General features: G+C 38.4%; 1 long non-coding RNA gene across 2 annotated transcripts in view; it reads left to right on the forward strand.

Moving 5' to 3' along the window:
- The window catches only part of LOC136304815 (uncharacterized), a 32,008-nt gene that overhangs the window by 4,360 nt on the left and 7,150 nt on the right, over nucleotides 1–20,498 (forward strand). For both annotated transcript variants that reach the window (XR_010724835.1, XR_010724834.1), the window contains exon 2: nucleotides 20,384–20,491. This is a non-coding gene — a long non-coding RNA (uncharacterized lncRNA). The remainder of the gene's footprint in view (nucleotides 1–20,383; nucleotides 20,492–20,498) is intronic.

Raw genomic sequence — 20,498 nt, forward strand, 5'->3', positions numbered from 1 at the left:
CAAGAAACTGCTTTAGGTGGATCTCAGTGCTCTCGGAGGTTCTTTCTGTAGCTTTGCTTGGACCAGGAGCCCCGCGCGGTTTTTGGGCTCTCCACAAGCAGGGAAGCTACCGCAGCATGGCAACTGCATCTCCTCGTCCAGGAAGCAAGAATTCACTTTTTCGGCAGATCCTGTGCTCTCTGAGGCTGTTTCTTGTAGCTTTGCTTGGAACAGCAGCCCCGTGTGCTTTCTGGGCTCTGCGCAACCAGAGAAGCTACTGCAGCATTGCAAGAGGGTGTCCTAGCCTGGGAAGCGAGAAATTGCTTTAGGGGAAAAAAATCGAATATCTCAGGTAGAATTGGTTAATCAGTGTTTATTATCTTGGTGCCAAAAAATTCATAATCAAAAGAGCAATTCTTATTTTATGAGCAATATGTTTCTAATACTAATAAGACTTGGCACATTAGATTTTTTTTGAAAGATATAACGATATTTTGTATTGAAAAATTGCAGACTGTTTATAGGCCTGTTATTTAGCTCCTCAAAGTCATGCTAGTGAATATGGTTTTTTTAAGAACTATTAATCTCTCCCAAACTATTTCAGAATTTATTTCAGGGAAGTAGTTGATGATTTTTTTTTTTTTGCTTCATCTTTGTTACAAGTATTTTGAGTTTAGGTTTTTGATAAAATCACGGTATGGATTATACAGATACAAGAGTGAGCAAGAAATTGAAAATACAAAGTAGTGTGGTTTGTTTTTTAATTTCTTGTCCTGTTCTACTTCCTCATGTATTTCACAGCACAAAGAGGAATAGAGCAGAGTGAGAACTTTGCCAGAAGGTATGCTTTTTTTCCAGGGAGATTGGAATGGTTCATCTTCTATTTAGTGACAGATAAAAAATTACTTTAGCTACTTTGCAGATTGTTCTTCTTCTCAAAGTAAATGCTATACCATTTCAGACTATAATTAAAAAGGATGTAAAATAATTTCATAAAACCCCATTTTTAATTGTAAAACTTTTTAAATTTTGGCTGTCTGGAAGTATTTTTTTAGAACATGCAACAATTTTAGTCTTATTTTAAAGAGATATGTAAGACACCTTGTATTTATATACTGATATACATATAAGAATATTACATAGTTGAATTCTAGATATTTTTACTCCTGATAATTGCATATACTACTCCAGCTGGAAACATGCAGTAGGTATTGTATCATTGGGTTTTATTGGTCCAACTGTATTTTAGAGCTTTTTCACTTTAGAGTAGGAAACAGGACTAGAAAAAGATTACTTGTCATTGAAGGAGAACATCATCTATTCTAAATCCTGAATGTACAGAAGCTGCAACTCTAAATGGCACGTGTTTTTAGTGCAACAATAAAACAAAGAATTGTATGTGAAGCATGAGTCTGATGTTCTTGTGAATCCCTTGAGATGAGAATACCTATGCACAGACAGATAAATTTAGATGGAATACACACCGAATTCCATGAATTCTGTTAATTGTGATAGAATTTATTCTATTTGAAACCACTTACTGGAATCAAACTGCAAATCTGATTTATTACACTAAGATTCAAGACGTGAGAATTCCTTGCATAATTGAGTGAAAAATGTGACGGGTGGGGTGGAAAACTAAATCCAGCTCTTGCAACTTCTGTTGGACTAAATCTGCAGAGGAATAGTTGTAAACTTCCATTCATTATTCCTTTCTTGCTTGTCCACTTCATTGCAGAAACTCTCAGCTTGTAACAAAGGATTTATGTAACCATTGAAGCTGAAATGTGCTGATATTTGTTTGGTTCCAATTAGATAAATGGTGTCCTTAAAATTAAGTGCCTGGGTAAGGTGTGGCTGTTGAAGTTGTATCACTGTGCAAAGAGCTAAATAACCGTGCTTCTCCATGAGGGAAAATGGTAAAGCAGCATACTTTCTGCCCTCTGTACAGAAAATAAAGAACGAAAATCTATCTGGTTGTTCTTCGGCTTGAGATCTCAATTTTGGCGTGGTGTTCTTCCAAGCTGTGCTGGGTCAAAGCTCACATTCAGGTCTGAAGTGCTGAGTAATAGATCTGCCCATGTGAAAAACTTTGGTATGTGTCCCATCTATCCTAACTTGGTTTTTATCTAAGTTATTAATTTTACCTTAATAGGTTTTTTTCCCCTAGAGTTTCTTCTTTTCAGTAGAAAACATTGACTAGTGTGTGCAAATACAGGTCAAATCTGTAGAAGTGTATCTAATTCTTCTTTTTTGTAGTCAATACAATGGCCGACTTAGCATGTTAACAGTGTGTCATCTGGCCTGAAGATGGTTATTGAGCAAAAGATAAACATTTAAAGTTGTTTGTGCTAAATTTTACTTGCTGTATTCCTAGCAGACAACTGAACCCTGATATAGGAGAGTAAGTTCCATCCTAATGACTTTGAGTAAATTTGTGATGATTAATTGATGCATTTCTTTGTCAGTGTTTTCCAGTTCCAAGTGAGGATATGCTTGAAGTAGTGTTAAATTGTATTGCTATAGCGGCTGAGGAAAGCAATTTGCAAAGAACAATAAATGCCAAAGATAGAAAAGAAGTGCTCTGGCTATCAGCAAAACAAACCAATAACCTAACAAAGTGTTCATTTAACACCTTTCCAGACGGCAAGAATTTTCCACAAAAGCACATTGTTTGCCATCACTATCGCAAACATAGGCATTTTCTCCTCTAGTGAAGGCAGGCATCAAATTATTCCTATACTGATATGAAGATCTAAACCTTGTTCCTACATACTCCTAGCAAGAATATTTCTCCGTGCATGTAGGTAGATTGAAATCAAAACGTGATAGAAAAGGAATTGTATATCATGATTTGTCACAAAATTGAAAATGAATTGTTGAAAGGAACTTGATCCTCTAGTGCATTGTGCAATCACTCTGCAAAGTAGTTGATTTAATATGCTAATTTTCTACTTTTCCATCTTCGTATTGGATCCTCTGCATGAAAGTGAACCCCAAATTTTTGTACAACAGGGATTCTGTTTCAATGCTTCTAAAATGAAATAAAGTTTTTGAAGCGACTGCAACATTTGATGAAGCATGATGTAACTCAATTATAGTAGCAAGTGAATTTGAACAACTTTTTATGTGGAACGGCACAGGTATATCTAAATATTTAGGTACTGGATTTCAGCGGTATTTGAGGAGGTTTTAAATTTTATTTCAATCTATTTCTTAAAAAAGATAAAAATCTAAAAGCTAGAAGAAAATACCCAAGGAAAGTCATTATTCAGTGACAATTCTATAATTTTGTCTTTGTAGCTACCGAATTCTTTCCTTTTTAATGTGTCTTTTAAAGAACAAAATATTCCTTGAAGTTTGAAATTCAGTACGAACTGTACTGAATTTTTCGGTCAAGTCTTTGCTTTGACAGTTGTCCCACACAAGTTGTGATCATCATTCCATGATGTGATGCTGTGTTGTGCATTTGATGTTGTCTGTTGGGTAATAATTGACTTTTTTTTCCCCCTATCATAGTAGTAACCTTTTTTGGTATTCAATGGCAAAAATGGCCCCTGGAAGCTTTCTGGTGCACATGCAAGAGCAAAGTCTCAGGGAAAGCATTGCTCAGAGCATTGCATTCTGTGATTTGCAGTCTCAGAACGTGCACTGACTTGAACATACCTCTGCATCACATGGGGAAGTGCCATAACTCTGGAGGGAAGAAATGGAAGCTTAATGTCAAATGAAAAAAATGTGTTAAAGCTTTTAAGAGCAAAGTTAAAGACAAAGATGAAGGAAGGAATGTGTTCAGAATAAATGAATTCATTTTTAATTATAGCACTTTGCTTTATATCAGCTGAGATTATAAGGTGAAGTAATGATAGAAAGAAAGAGTGCCTTCATAGCCTTCAATGGATGCCTGTAATGCAAAGAATTCTGCTCTTACATCCATTCCACTTTTAGACATTTTGCCCCTTATGCTGATTTCTTTCATTCTGATCAGCCAAATACAGACATCTGTCCCTCAGTACCTCTAGCCAGGGAGCTGATCTTAACTGCACTCTCTGTTTCCATTGAGTTCAGCATGTTCTGATTTTTCTCCCGTTTTCCTGCTGTCATTCTCCCTCTTTCTGTTTTGATAATAAAGCCAGTTTAAGGCAGCCTCTGTCAGCGGTATCCAATTGTGATACCCAGGAAAATTCAGTTCTTTTCTAGTCTAGGCAGTGAAAATGCAGTTCTGCTCTCTGCATCCTTGTTAAATTAACCTTTGCTGTGAGGATTCTGACTAATCAATAACAGTGAAGTTACGGGCAGTGCAAAAGAATCAGAAAACTATTTTCTGAATTTTGGTAGGAGAGAAATTTCCACCCCCCCTTGGAATCTAACCATTCAAAACATCCCCCAGATTTTAGGACAGAAGGAATTTTCTTCTAATGAGGGGGAAAGAATTGAAGATTTGGGGAGGAAAAGCCATTAATATAATGAGAAGGAAAAAAAAAGTGGAGAGATTTTAGGTCCCAACAAACCATGAACATGTTGCAGTCACTGTGGCAGTGCAGGAGTTCTGCTAATTTCTAATAGTGAAGAAGTTAGCCAACAGAGATTGCATCTGGTTAGAGATTTCAAGACTAAACAAGTGCCAGGTGTCATGGGCCCTTACTGTCAAATCCATTTTAGCCTTCAAACTCAAGAGCTTAGTCATGGTGTGTATTTTCTTTGATCCAGATACTGTCAAAAAATGAGAAAATACAATTTTGTTGCTAGTGTTTAGTGTTTTTCAGCAAATGTTTTCTATGTAAATGTGCACGTTTATTACCTGAATGTATTTTAATTTGATTCATTATTTATAAATTAGCTCACGTATCATTGGCCTGCAGAAATTGTTGTAGATCTGTATCAAGACGTTAGTAGAGGTGAGCTAGTGGCAAAGTGTTCTGGGTGACACATCCATACCTTTGAATGGAGGAAAAACCAAAGGAGGCATTTTATTCTCCCATCCAGTATTTTGTGCTTTCAGTTGTAACTTGTGCAAGACAAGGCTCTGCAGTCCAGCAGCTGCACTAATCAGATTCAGCTGAAAATTAATTAGTGTCCTAGGAATACTGTCTCTTTTATTCTAGAAATTGGAAAAGAGAGTGAAGTTCTTGAGAGAAGGTGTTTCTGGAAATGACAGTGGAAGTCTGTATAAATACATCTAATATTCTAGGCTTTGTACTTGCACCTCTTTCTATATGTTTCTAACAGTTAATCAGGACAGACATAATCTGGAAGATAAATAGGAAAGTGAATTCCTGTCTTTTTGCACCTATCCTGGTGTAAGACAGTTGTGTGACAATGGGGTTATTTCTTACAGGAGGCCTAGGCCTACAGCCTACCTATTGTGTCTAGCAATGTTAGCAATGCTCTGTTATGTTTATATTATGTCTAGGAATTAGTTAACTTTCTAAAAGGCAATGCTACTGAACTTTGAACTGGACTTGAGGGCTTTTCTGTCAACCAATAGAGTCTCTTCTTTGCTTAAGGCACTTAAGGCATATTTTGACTTTGTCTACAGCTAAAGCCAATCAAGAGCCTGAGTTTAAGAGCAGGGAAGGGCTGTGCACTTTCCTTAGGATTTAGCTGCTTTCTCTTGTCTCTTTCTCAATTTGTCCTAAGCTGGGGCAGCCGAAACTTTTGGCAAGGGGAAGATGCAGTAAAAGGCTTTAGGCTGTGCCTTTATGTTGTATCTGTGTACAGGAAGATGGAAAAGGTAATGGTTAGAGTGAATTAGCTGCTGTTTTGAGCTACTGTAGCTGGGCTTTCAGAAGCCTGCTTCTGGTTAAATGTTTGCAAGGCTAGTCCTGGAGATTCTTTCTGGATGAAGGCTGCTGTGGACTCTTCATTTGGGAGTAAGTCAAATCTTTGAAACCAAAACTAAAAACTCCTATAAAACAGGTATTTCTATTGACAGGCAAGTTTTTAATCCTTGTTTCTTTTTGTTGTTATTGCTGTTTGTTTGGTTTTCTTTAGTCGGTTCTTCAAATCTTGGAATTCTCAGGTGCATAAACTCAGGATTATTGTTTTAAGATCTGTCCCCATTTAGAAGCAGTGCCTTTTTTAGGTGTGGTCAACTTGTGCATCTTGCTTGGTCTAGTTTTCAACGGGTAATAATTTACTCTTTCTCCATTTTTCTTTCCTACTTACCCAGGCACTGCATGATGCTTCAAATGAGTTTGGTATTTCTACTGGTGGCTTCTTTAGAATTGACTGTGAGTTTTTTGTCTGAGGTTTTTAGAATGACCCTAGGAGCTCTAACAGCAGCTTCCTTCCTTGCAAAGAAGACTCATTTCACAGCAGTAATCTCTGAATATCTTGTTGGGGAGACCTTACTTTCCTTGGTACTAGGTAAGGGGTAGGAAAAACTCTTCTCCTCTGCAGCAATCCACAGTTTTTGATGACTTCCAACTGACTCAGTTAGCTCAGAACTGGAATTTCTTCCAAAAGTGAATTGAACAACAGGGCTGTTAATTTATGGTACTGCCGCTCTGCCTAATAGTGACTTGCCTAAAAAAGTCTCCCATAGTAGTTTAATCCTGTTTAGTGAAAAACAGACAGTTTTTTGCCGTGTTCTTATTACCTTCTTTGGGTGGTTTGGAGTCTTAGAAGCTTATCGAGCATCTCCCTTAAATTTTCCCTCTTAAATCTAATAAAAAAACCCAAAACCCAAACAATTGCTCTCCAGCTGTTGACTTGACACTGCAGGAATGTTTTGGGATTGGATCACAGTGGAGACTTCAGGACATACATTATGAAATCAAACACTGCATTTTTCTGTGTAGGTTCTTTTCTCCTTTATATCGCAACCAGAGAAGCTCCTGCAGCAGCGCAAGTGCATCTCCTAGCCCGGGAAGCGAGAAATCTCTTTTTCGTCAGATCTAGTGCTCTTGCCGGCTCTTTCTTGTGGCTTGGCGCGGCAGCCGCGTGTGCTGTCTGTGCTCTGCAGAAGCAGAGAAGCTACCACAGCAGCACAAGTGTGTCTCCTAGCCCGGGAAATGAGAAATCACTTTGGAAGAAAGCAATCCTCTGCTTCCGTGTTTCTGGGTGCTGACTGGTGGGGCGAGCCGTGTGATGTCGCATGAGGGCGTGCGGTGTTCGCTGGCGGGAAGGGCGTCATGGAGAGGGGCGCTCCTCTACTCCTCTAGTGCGGTGCTTCCCTCATGAAGGAGAAAGGGCCGTGGGTGTCCTCACAGGCGACTCGAACTGAACGTGCCCGTCAGGTTCTGGGCGTGCAGGTTGCGTTTGTTGCAGAACCCCCCACAGTCTGAGCTTTTGAACTCTAGGAAAAATGGGCGGGTTTAATAGGCTTATGAGTATTAACTTCTTTGTCCAGGGGTTGCCTAAAGCTGGTTCCTGTGCTGCTGAAGTCTCAGTTAAATGGTCAAATCACTGTGCAAAGATTTTGAAAACAATATGAAGAGTATCAGGAAGAGTGAGGTAATGGTCCAAAAATGGAGAAAGTATGTCTGAGAGCATATCTGTGACAGTGACCAGGTTGAAGTTTGGGTTTGTTCTTATTTTTAGTTTTGGCTTAAAAAATTAAGGGGAACTGAATGCATTGTGTACTTGCTTTTACTATGTATTGATAGAAGATGGAAATACAGGTTAAAAATGGAACTGTACTTTAGGAAGGCTGAAAACTTTGACCTAAATTGGACTCTAAATTTGAGATAAATTTGTAATGAAGTTGAATAACGTAATATTTATAGTAGAGATGCAGTAAATGGTTTCCAGGTAAATGTGGATATTATTTAGGGAAATGGTAAAATATTTATATGCAAGTTGTTTGGATTGAAATTGGAAATAAATGGTTTATGAAGTAGATCAGATCTTTGGAGGAAATGTAGATGATTCTCTTAGCTAAATCAGAGAGGGTTGGCAGCAGAATGAAATGGATGGGATTTTGGTTGAATTTTTATCACTGGTAGCAATGGTAGCCTGTGTCGTGGTACTGCTAATAGGGGTAGTCATATTCCTGGGTTCTGCATCTGTTTCCCAGGAGACAGCAGTGGTGGGAATGTTTGGGTGCCAGGCTGTTGCTGTGGTCATAATGGGCTGCTGTCCATGGAGTGTTGGGGGCGCCAGGCGGTTGCTGTGGCCCCAGTGGGCTCCTGGTGTGTTTGGGGTCAGTGTGCAGTGCTGGGCACGGCCCTGGGCAGAGCAGCCTCGTGCCTGAGGGCAGGGGGAGGCCGCAGGAGGCTCTGGAGGATCAGCTGCGCCAGGGAAGCCCTTCTGCCACCAGGAAAGCCCTTCTGTCACCAGGCCTGTGATGGTGGGTGAGTTACTCGTACCCTGTGACCCAACCAGAATGCAAAACTTTTAACTTGCAGTCAGGCCTTAAAACAAGGTTTTTTTTCTTTCTAGATGTTGCTGAAACATTGTACAAATGCAGTAAGCCATGTCTGTGTTAGAATATCCTCCTTTCCTCATTGTTTGACCCACGTTATTTTTAGTGCAATAGCATTGTATCTGTCAAAAAGAGTGTTCTAGAAATAAGTTGCTGTCATGGTGCAATGCAGTTTCTAAATGACATAGCAGGTATTTGAGACATGTTCTGGTACTAATGACAGCTTTTTTCCTGAAATGATTTCTTTAGGGTTCTTGTAGGTAGAAATAAGTGTTCTTTCAGCTTTAATGAAATGTTCTCGGAAGATGGTGTTGGGCCTAGACAGGCTTGACTTGTGTCATGAGGTCATTCAGGGCTCGGATGCACTGCAAGTGATTGCATTTGTCATTTTCCTCTTAATTTCTGAGCCACAGAACAGACTCATTTAAAGAGTTTTAAGCAACAATTGTTTAAGAGACTTACAGATTTATTTTGCATTATGGCTGTGATTGTGTGCAATGATCTGGTTCTGTTCCTTAACCCCCAGGGGAAATGTGAATCATTCTGGGCTGAATCCATAATTTGTAATTAACTTTCAGTTGTGAGAAAGATAACATTTACGCTAGAGATGCAGTAAATGGTTTTCCAGGTAGTTGTGGACCTTACAATGAAAGTGCAAGTTACTTATCTGCAAGATATTTGGATTCCAGATAGGAGCAAGTCTTAGTAACGTGCAGTAGAAAGGTCATGGTAATGGATATTTATTTTCTAGCCCAAAGCTCGCATCATCTCTTGTGAGCCTGGCAGCCAGACTGTGTTGTGTAGGTTATCAGGCTTCTGAAGTGATATCCCATTTGATAACTGCAGGGAGGAACTCTGATTTATTATCAGTGTAGTTTCTCAGTGTCTTCATTACAAGAATCTGTGTCTCTGGTTCTGTTTTTGCAGTTGTTCTGATCATAGCAAGAAACTAGTCATAAGTTGTGCCTCCTTTAGCTCTGAGCTGTCACAAATCTTAATTCTAGCCATGTGGAATTGTTGTGGCAATTGTCTCTAGTTACTATTGTTCAGCTAAAGTTACTGGCATTTGGCTTTTTTGCTGCCTTAACCTGCTTTTCTTCTAGCAATGCTTTGCAATTAAATAATGATTCTTTTCTCCCCTTCCCTGTACACTCTGCCCTCTGCATAAATACTGAGTTGGAAAAAATGTGTCATATTTTACTGTGACTTTGCATGGTACAGGTGACTCTCTTAAAAGACTTGCTTCTCTGTAGTGCAGCAGGTAATGTTTTGTACTGCATATGTAAGGTGAAAGGGTTCAAAATTTTCTTTTGGCCAACTTTGTGGATGATTTCTGCCAGTAAATCGTGCGGAGAAGGATTTTGTTGTGTATGCAAGTTCCAAGCTTTATTGTCCTGAAAAAAATGGTGATTCTACCTGTATTAGAGTTCAGGCTGGCTTAGTCCATGATTTCTTAAAATATTCACATCAGTCCTGTATTTTTACTGTATTAGAAATGAGTGTCTGTGTAGTGGGCTGAAAACATTTGTTTAACTTTACTTTAGAATCCCTCAGATCTTTGGTGTGGTTCCTTGAAGTTTGATCATGTTTTTTGTAACAGCAATTTTGTAACCTGGTGTAATTACCAACAGAAAAGCTGGCAGAGTTAAGCTTGGTTTTAGTCTACTTGTTGGTAGAGGGGACTCGATTTCCTCCATCTTCCAGTATGCTTTGTATCTACCATAAAAAACAGGGCGCTGTAGGTCAGGGTGAACAGGACTCCTGAAATAGCAGCAAACAAACACCTTTTCTGTAGGCGGGAGGGAAGCTGCATGCTAGTGCAAGATGACCCTGCAGTTACTGGGTACTTTGTGCTGTCAATAAACGAATTCTAGTGACAGGAGATTGTGTAAATCCAGTTTTCATAGGCATATGGCTGCACTTGAAGTGTCTCTTGAAGTACTGTGTGGAGTCTTCATGTAGGGAAATTTCCTTTCTCCTAATGTATTTTTTATTTCTTTTAACACTAAAAGAAGGTTTTCACATGTGTTTTAAAGCATTTGTCAGAATGGATTTATTTGAGAGTGTGAATTAGAGAAGCCAGTTCCCCAGTAACCTCCTTCATAAGGAAGCTGCAATCTGTCTCTCTATTCACTTAGAGAGAATTCATAAGAAATTCATTTTTCAGCAATAAGCTTTTTAACTGACTTTTCTTTCTTCTCGGTATTATATTAGAACAATAAAACAAGATCACTTAACATTCGGTCCTATTCAGATAGTAGTAAAGTGCAATGGGCATATCAGTGGTGGCATCAAATTTATTCCAAAGGAGAGGCTGTTTTAGATAGTTTTATGTAATATGAGATTGAGGAAATAATAAAACACGGGTACTTCTATTAAAATTTTCTCTGAAGATGCTCCAAAAGTATGAAGAGCCATCCCTCTGTCCCTTAACATAGGAAAAGAAAGGAAAGTTGGTAGAGGAGCTTCCAGAGAGTAATGGAGAGATTGAGAGCAAGTTGGCAGTGAGTGAAATGGATAGGTTTTGGCTGACTCTTCACTTTTGCTGCCAGGGATTTTCTTTAATTTCAGGATGAACCGTGGACAATTCACACTGACAGCTCAAAAGACTGTTGCTGCAGGAGAATGACTGAGCATTCTTGGAAAAATTCTGATCTTAAAAACCAGAATTTGCAATAATATCTAAACTTAAAACATTTTATCTTCCTTTTTGATTCAGTTTGTATTAATTGTTGTCATAAATCCTAGTGTACTCACCAGAGACTATTTGAATGTGTTATCTGGAAAATCCCTCATACCTTCCTGAACAGGCCAACTGTAGAGCCAATGTCTCCTGCTTTTGGTGGCATTTAGGGAATCTAAAAGAAGTTCTGACCAAGGCCAGGGGGAAATGGTGATTTCTCGAAAATATAAACCAAAGGGGTTTTCATGCCAAGCCTTGTATGCTTCTCTTGGAGCAGAATGACAGTCAGCCTCCTCCTTTAAACCAACAGAAAGCAATATTCATGTTAAGCAGTGTATTTTTATTTTTCATGAGTTGCAGTTAATGACAGTAATGTGTTATTATCAGAGTGATAATAATACAAATTACCTTTAAAAGAAATCTTGTCATTAGTGTTATGCTGCAGAGTTGAGCAGGTTATGCTAAATATTTGTTTGCTTAGATGCAGGATAGAGTGATGCTGGACTCTTATAAAAATACTTGTAGATATTTATAACAAACACTTTCAGTTGCTCAGTTCCATCAAATGTCTAATTTTCTACTGCAGCTGGAAATTTCTTCTGTAATTCCAGCATGTTCAGTGCAGCTATTCACATGAAATTTCATGTATGGAGTACTGTTGTGAAGAGCATGTCATTAAAAAAGCTGTGGTCTGATACCTCTTGATGAAAGCAGTGCAGAGCTGGTGGGGGGCTTCTCTGTGGGGTTGTTTGGGAATTTTCTTTGGTTCCTGGCTGTCTTTCTGCTGCATGATTGTACAGTCAGGAATTCTGTTCAGAATGACAGGGAAACTCAGAGGTGTGTGTTGTTCATCACTCAGTAGCATCATCATCTCCTGTGGACTCTTGGCCAACATCAAACGTTGTCATCCTCTCTCTGAAACCACTGTGGTCATCATGAGCTGTAGAATTCAACTTCATGAACCTTAGGAATCTGAAATTTGGCATCCTCCTTTGTTTACTTAGATTTCATTCTGGTCATGGAATATCCTGCAAAGCCCATATAATTTAGGGAGAGTTGTTTCAAAAGATATTTTTTTTCTTCTCTGTCATGTATTTTATCTAAGGAAAGAATGCCTCTCTCAGCTGGGTCATTTAGAAGTCACATTAAATATTCTTATGTAAGAGGGAGAAATTAAGTATTTTCAGTCTGTTCTGTCAGCATGTTATTCCATTCCATTACTGAAAGGAAAATGCTTCATAGTTCACTAACCTGTCTGGATGCCGCTGTGGGAAATTAACCTTGTAAATCAGCGAGCATTCTCTGGAGCCACCTGATTCCTGGATTCTCTCAGTTTCTTGTTACAAATTGCACGGCATGAGATCACCTGTAGGAAAAATTGTGTAGGGAAGGTGGTCCTGCAACAGCAGCAGTGTTTGTTTGTTGTGCACCTTGGGCAGGAGCTGTATGTGTGCCCAGCTCTGCCCTCCACACCCTGCTCGAGCGGGTCACACACCCACTGTGTGAATCCAACAAATAAATGCCACTGTATCTTCCTCATATAGGACAGTGAAGCCTGTGGAGATCATGCTGGTTTCTTAGAGGGGTTATAATCAGCTTTTGATGAAAAGAGAAAAAAACAGTGCCTATTTTGAGCCATTGCTTTTAGTTTTGTTTGTGTTGTCTTGCGTGCTGGGCATTAAACTGTCTGCTTCAGAGAGTCGTTTTTTCATTTGTTGTTGCTGTGCTTGTTCTGCTTATGTGAATTCTTGATGGATGTTATTTAAATTCGGGTTTGAAAAATGAAAAATACTGAGGAATCTTTTGAAAGATTTATATTAACTTACAGCGATGTGCAAGTGAAAGATTGCATTTCTCAGCAGAAATACTTTGTGCCTAGGCATGAATGTTTGCATGCCTGCTTTGCAAGGTTTGGTATGCATGAAATAATTTGAAATGGATGTAGTTATTTTATTCCCATATGACTCTTAGGAAAAATTTTTGCTCTTTTCTGTTATCCATTTGCAATATAAAGCTTGGTTTCTTAGGTTTTCTTAGTAAGGATAAATGAAGAATTAACAAGGGCTCATTATCTTAGGAAATATGTGATTGTTCTTGCTGTGTTTGAGTCTTGCTAATAAACATGAGATGGAGGTACTCGTAAGCCACAGAGTGAAAATTCCAGAATAATTGTGGACTTGCAGGTCCCCCTTGCTCAGTCAGTTAGGTGAGGTGTGTATGCTCCTGGCTGTAAGCATAGTACTGTTGCTTAAATTAGTAAGCTCATTCAAATGTTAAATGCCTTGATCAGTTTGAACTGAAGCATTTGTTAGGAGGAACATCAGCTCAGAGGAAAAACTCCCATAATTTTTCCTGTTTGGGGGGTGGGAAGTTGCTTAATCCATTTCATAATACAGTGTGCACTGCAAAATAAGGCAACAGCTGTACTGTGCTTACCTCTGCATAATCTAAAATTTATAAGGAAATAGTTTTATTTCTATATTAACTTGCAGGCATACTGAGTAACGTAACAAAATCTGTTGCATTTATCAGTCTAACCAGAAAGTATTAAGACTGTCATACTGATGTATAGTGCCTAATCAAAGGAAGAACACCCAGTTTCAGATTAAGATCATTAACACTTCGATGTTTTGTGCGACAATAAATCTTCAATGCATCCGAAGTTCTTTGATATTCCAGTGCAACAATAATCCCCTAGTGGTTTTACTAGGATAATTTTATTATTCCTTTCTTCTCAAAGATGATTTGAAAAGCAAATTATAATTATTATATAATTCGGCATTACAATTAAAACAAAACTTCTGAAATATAACAACATTTTGATGTTGTAAATTGTTTCACATTAAGATCAAAATAAGAAGAAAGTCAAAACAGTATCTAAGGGCTTGGGCCTTCTTATTTTAATGAATAATTTCCAAGCCCTAGGTTGCAGATACACTTCATATTTTTTCATATAAGCATGCATGAACTTTTCTGTTGTTACATCTTTGTACTCAAAACCTTTAACTTGGCACAAAGTGTACTAGCTTTTGATGTTTCTCTTTAAGGACACACTGCATCCTTGGTGTTTAGGATTTGCCGTTCTAATTTCAACCCTAACATCAGAAATTCTGTGCAATGTAGGGTAACTTGGGCCCAGCAAAAATAGGACTATTGTGCAAAGATGTAAAAATGCCACTCTGCCCCTCCTTTAAAAACAAACGTTATCAAGAGGTTTCTCTGCTTGGCCATACTCCTTACCATATTCTGACTGAGTCAGAAATCCTGTGAGGACTATTCAGGGAAGTCACTGAGATGAGATGCTCCTGACAGCTTATGGTTTGCTGGATTGCAAAACACATCCCGAGGTGAAATATTCACTTCACAGCAACCATCTCTCATTACTTGCATTGGTGAAACGCTCAGTTCAAGTTTGCAGAGACTGTTTTCCTAGTTAAAATCATTTTGCTGTGAGTCAAGACCAAAAAAATTACTATAGTTCCTGATTTAGAGCAACTTAAGATATTCTTAAATAGTTTTTCAAGTTCTTTCTCCTTTTATTTCCCAAGGAAATTTGATTTCTAGAAGAATGTGATACGGTTTCCCTACAAAGCAAATTTCTAAGCCATGAATTTGAATTTAGAAAAAATCTGAAGCTATGAATTTTGTACTAGAAACAATGTTGTATATATATCCTGTACACATCTATAATCTTTGCACCATTTTCATAAGAGTATATGTAGCTTATTCAAGTAAAATACTGAGGAGTGAAAGAAAAATGCTTAAAGAGTTGGTGTATTTTGAGCTGAGTGGATGTGCAGTAGCATCTTTACAGAGGAAAGATCTTCCCAAGTTGCCTTACCTTCAACCTATCCTTGTTTCTTTGCAAGTTTTGTTTTAGGTCAGACAGATGTTTTATGAAATTACTCTTTGGCTGGTGAAGTCAGCACGACTCTGAAGCAGCTGAGGGGGGAAGTGCTAATTTTGGCTTCTTGTGCAGAGCTGAAGGTTGTGCAGGGGGTGTTCTCAACGTGGTGCTGTTGTAGTCAGCTTCTGTGAATCTACAAGTCCCTTGGCACCACACATTCGAGTGTTTTTACTCATATATCAATGTACAGATGGTCAAGTCGTGGGGAGGTGTTACAGAGGGAATTAAAAGAAGGCTTTTTATTAGCCCACATGTAATTTTTTTTTCTTCACATTAAAGCTATTAATGTGCTGTATCATAATACCAGTGAAACCTTTATAGACTGTTTGGTACTTGCTCTTTTCTTCCCTGAAATCTCTTAAAGAATTTTTACTATAAAAGAATCAAAATTAGCAGTAAGTGTGTCCTTTGCTATGTCTCAGGCTACTCCAAGGTGCACAGATGTTGATGAAGCAGCTGGTAAAACAGGATGCAATCTTCAGAGGTCACATTCACTTTTGGAAGTTTTGGGTTGATCTTTCTTGTCTTGTGACTCTGTCTTGCTTGCCAAAATCAAACTGAAGGTGCAGTGCAGATTTAAATGGAAAGAGAACATGCCTTTAAAATGAGTTAATGATAAAAGCTGACATTTAATGTCCCAACCCCCGTGTTAATGACACTTTCTAGTAAAGGCTAGAAAGCCTTGATGATGGACTGCTTAAACAGCTATGTGCAGAGCAAAATATTGTGTGCTGTGCACTTGAAGAGGGATCAAAAACCTGCATTTTTTAATGCAGTTCAGGTTGCCATTTTTCCTCTGAGAGAATGGACCCGTTCTCCTGAAGGATTAGCCCAGGTTTAAGGCTTTGAGCTCTGTGTTTCTGTGCTCAGGTAGCCATTCTCCCAGCACTGTGGTTCTCATTGCGAAGTTGATCTAGATGACATCAGGTTTTGATTTTTGGTGGGGGAAGAAATAGCAAGGGAAGAGCAAAAGGAACAACTTGATTTTGATGCTAAGACCAGAGAGACTGTAAAGATGGGAGTGAGGAAAGCAAACACGCTTTTCTTTCTTTGCTGTTGGTTACAGAAAAAAGCTGTCTTGATTTTGGGGGTTTTTTTGTTTGGTTGGTTGGGTTTTTTGGTTTTTGGTTTTGGTCTTTATTTTGTTTGGTTTTGTTTTTTTCTCCTGGCTTTCAGTTAATGACTTAGGTAAACCTCAGTCTCAATGTCGTGCCTAGCTAAAATACTTGGAATAACTGTGGGATAACCAGATCTAAAACATGTCTTAAGAGAGCAATGGAAGGCATTAGGAAATAAATAATCTAGAAGTGGGAATGAAAAATGTTAATTCTGGGATGCTGGGGTAATGACAGCAGGCAAGTTATAAAATGAACTGAAAAATCTTTTGTATTTTAGACTTGTTTCATTGAGTACTTGGAATTTGATCACTGGCTGAAGAATGCACTGGTTTCTCTTTTGGGTAGATGATTTGCAGTATAAGACCATGTGTGATGAATGATGGTCAGAGGTGGAGGGAGGACTAGGTCAAAGGATAATCAATGACAGGAATGAAGAAAAGGACAAAACCAACAAGCATAACTATTGAAAGGATATGATGCTATAAGCTTGGATCTAAGGCATTACTTTGCTAAGTTCTATTAATATTTATTTTGTTAAGCACACAATAAACACCATTTGTAGGAACCATTCTCATTATGGTAAAGGATCTATTTTTCATTCCTTAATAAGATTAGTTCTGTTTCCTCTCCTTTTCTCTATTGCTGTGCTTTGATTCTGGCGTTTTTGCACTTGAAACGACTTCAGTTAAAGGGCAACGAAGGATTTTTTAACCTTTCTAAAGATCATGACAGTGTCCCACAATTAATTTTAGTAACTAATAATAATATTGCATGTATCCAGTGGAAATGAAAAGGTTGCATTGTGATTTTTGTGTAGCATGAGGTGATGTTGAAAACAGCAGTTGGAATACAGTTTGCAAAAGCAAAACTGTATCTTAGAACTGTCAAACAATATAGAATTCCTTAAATATCTTTATCCTGTATAAAGTTAAGGTGTGGTATTCAGTGAAGTTAGTGGAAATTGGAGGGATTTGCTACTGTACAATCTCGTGCCTATTGCAATTAGAAGAATAATGAGATTTTAGTAAATCAAAACGTAGTTTTCATTCAGTTTGGACTTGGATATGTAAATTACTCATGTTGAAAAAAAAATGGATTAGAGATTGTAAATGTTTAGAAGCTGAAGTATATTCCCTGCTTTGGCTATAAATAAGGAATATCATACACAAAATGAATTATTCTGAACGCCCGTTGGAGGCCTTCGGAGTTAACCTTACAGGGCTCATGGTATCAAAACTGGGAGGAACTATCCTGTATCTTTTCTCTTAATTATTGTTCGTTAGAACTTTTATTATTATGGATTACTCAAATAATCCACAGGAATAATAGAATAGGCATGATGATAGGATGATATGGCAGTATTTTTTTTTGATAATTATTCTATTATGCTCCATGACTTGAGAAAGGAAAATATTTAAATTATCAATCATATTCTTGAACTAAATCTTGATATCAGTACGGAAGGCTACACATGATTTCAAATGTATGACCTTTGACTGTATGTTTAAAATACGTTAATTATAAGTACATAAAAATATTCCAAAGACAATAACCATGGTAATTGTAGTTAATGAATTCAGTCTTTTGGAGTGGATAAATTAAGCAAGCAGAGAAAAACTAATGAGGAAGCATTCACAGAATGCAGAAATTGTGCCTAATGCGATGTAAACAATTATAGGCCCTATCCTTTATCTACTTTATAATGTTAAATAAGGCAAAAAGTTAAACCCAAGCATGTTAATAGAGCACAAAATTCATCTAATTAAATATTCTGAAGATAAATTATAAGGTGGGTTCAGTGGCACTCAAACTGGCACCAAGCAAACTAATAACAAGGCCAAAACCTCTGGGGAGAGTAGTGAAAGGTCCCAAGGTTTTTTGTGGAGAGTTACAATGAAAAGTGTGTTTACAAACTTAAGTCTCATGTTGGCAGCTGCTCTAATTCTCTAGACTCCATCCATTTCCCCAGTGCAGTGTTTTGGTGGACACATGGTTATCATCTAAATAATCTTGGACTTCCTCCTAATTGTTCTGACTTTTTTTTCTGTGTGAGAGAGACAATTCTGGGCCAGGCATTGTTCCCCTTGCTCTGGTTTTCATGGCTCTGCTCTAGTACTTTTATGTGGTGTCCACTATACTCAGAAGATCAGGGAAATGTCTTCTTTTTGGCAGTATTTCCTAAATTGAATGTCTATCATATATTGGTCAGGCAGACCTGGAATTTTTAAGACAGGATAACCCACTTGGTTTGCCTAGTAGCTTGGAAGATAATAAACGTGATGAACAAATCTCCAGTAACTCTAAATGGAGTTACCTGGATATACTAACTCTAAATGGAGTTACCTGGATATACTGAGATGAGAACAAGTCCGAGGAGTTCAAGAAGAGACTGTAAGAAAAGCTCTTGAATGTTGACCTCTTAGATGTTGATGTGAAATGAGGAGACAGGGGAAGGAGGCAGCTCTTAGGAACAGAATTATTCATTTTTTCCTCTATATGCCTGTTTAAGTACTGCCTTCCCTTAGGGGGATAACTCAAGCAAACACCTGTTGGATGCCATTGTGTTTTCATGGATGATTTAAGGATCGCTGCCCTTTTCTAGTGATCCTGTTTGGAAGTGATTTAAAATGTGCAGTAGTGTAGGCGGAAAGTCAAGCTAGAGCTGCTGTGACAGTGCTTCCATCATCTGTCAGCATCCTGAGTGTTGTGAGCTAAACCTGAAATTTGATTTAAACTGCCTGATATCTGCCAAGGGGCAGGATATCATTGCTAGAGAGAAATCCTCTCATCTTCCGTGACTACATCCCCAGTCAGATGTAAGAACAGTTTGGTATCCAGAGGTGAATGGCACTGGACCTTTACAAGGCACAGAAATCATCCATATCCCCATCCTTTTAAGGAAAAGGATTCTGAGCAGAGGGCCCTTTGACTCTGCAGCAGAAACTGTTTGGAAAAACTTGCTTTAATAATAAGATTCTGACTGAAGACTTTTGCAGAGGATGTTTTGTTTATGGAAATGGTCAAGTGGTTGTTCTGGTATTTGGACAGCAGGTTACAAAAAGAGGAAAACTAATGAAAAGTTCAGAAGCCAAAGCTGGAGAGAGGTTCAGAGTAACCCAAAATTGCCATCCAAGATTCTGGGGAGGAGGGTTGTAATCTTTCTGAAATATTACTGTGCATGTACTCCTTAACTAATACATTGGGTGTGTTAGACCAAACCAGACAATTAATTTTTAACACAGAAGGACTTTGAGGACAACTCTGACACCCAGAGGAAAGAAAAGGCTTTATGGAAAGTTTCCATCTTCGAATCACTGCTAAAGTAGAAGTGCTGTTTTGTTAGTGGAAAATATCAGTGAAATTTAAAATAATGGTGTATTCCTGAGAGGTGTCACTACAGTAAATCCCCTTTGTGGAATAGTTAAGTCACAATTGAAATTTGGTGCTGTGCAGTAGTCCATTGTTCTGGTACTTAAACTCTTTAGGGAACAGTCCCCATGAGGGGTAATGATTTGCTGGTGGCCAAGAAATGTATTTTCTGTATGATCCAGGTGGAGAAGTAAAGGAAGAAATGCTGTGAAATAGACACATTTTTTGTACACCTGAAAAGAGACTTGTATGTGATATGCTGGCAGATATCAGCTTTAAATTAGATGTAGTCAATGTTAATGGTATTAACATACAGATCTTTATCAGCAGAGGTGTTTACAGGCTTCTTCTATTTTCCTGTCCATTTGCTTCAGTGTAGCAGTGTGAGATCAAAGCCCAAGGCTTTGCAGACTGGCTCCTCATTTGTGCCCCTGGGTGTGTGATCATTGTTTGATACAGGAAACAGGCAGACCTGAGAAATAGTGAGAATTCCAGCACAGGCGCTCCTGCTGCATGTGCTGATACATCCGTTGTATGGGATGGAGACTGCCCACTTGGTTTGAGGATTTGCTTCCAAGCACCTTATTTCTCTGAGATGGTGTTATTTTCTATGTATATGTGCCTCTATGGCTATAGCTGCAAAGAGTTTAGTCTGAATAGTATTCATAGGTTTGATTGTTTCCTGCTCTCTCTGACTTTGTGGTGCACAAGTCAACCTAAATGTCTCAATAATGAATTATTGCTGGGTAATTAATCAGCTTCCCCTGCTTTAGACAGTTGCCTCCTAGAACTTACCATAATTCACCTCCATCAGCCAAGACATACAGACATTAATTGCCTCATAATATTGTCAGGAAGATGTCAGGTAGTACTGACAGGGTGTGAGTGCATCTCATTGATCTAAGCAAAATTTGTTAGTGTTTTGCCCCTAATCTCATTCTACACATTTATCTTGCCAGTGCCATGAGCTGGACTGAGGACACATCATCAGGGTGCAGTCAGGAGCAGTCTGTCCAAATGAACAGTGATTTCAGATTTGCAATGGGAAGTGAGTAATTCCCCAGCAGGTAAGTC

The sequence above is a fragment of the Chamaea fasciata genome, unplaced genomic scaffold (assembly GCF_029207755.1).
Source record: "Chamaea fasciata isolate MVZ Bird 193981 ecotype frontalis unplaced genomic scaffold, bChaFas1.0.hap1 SCAF_189, whole genome shotgun sequence".
In the NCBI taxonomy this organism is placed as follows: domain Eukaryota; kingdom Metazoa; phylum Chordata; class Aves; order Passeriformes; family Sylviidae; genus Chamaea; species Chamaea fasciata.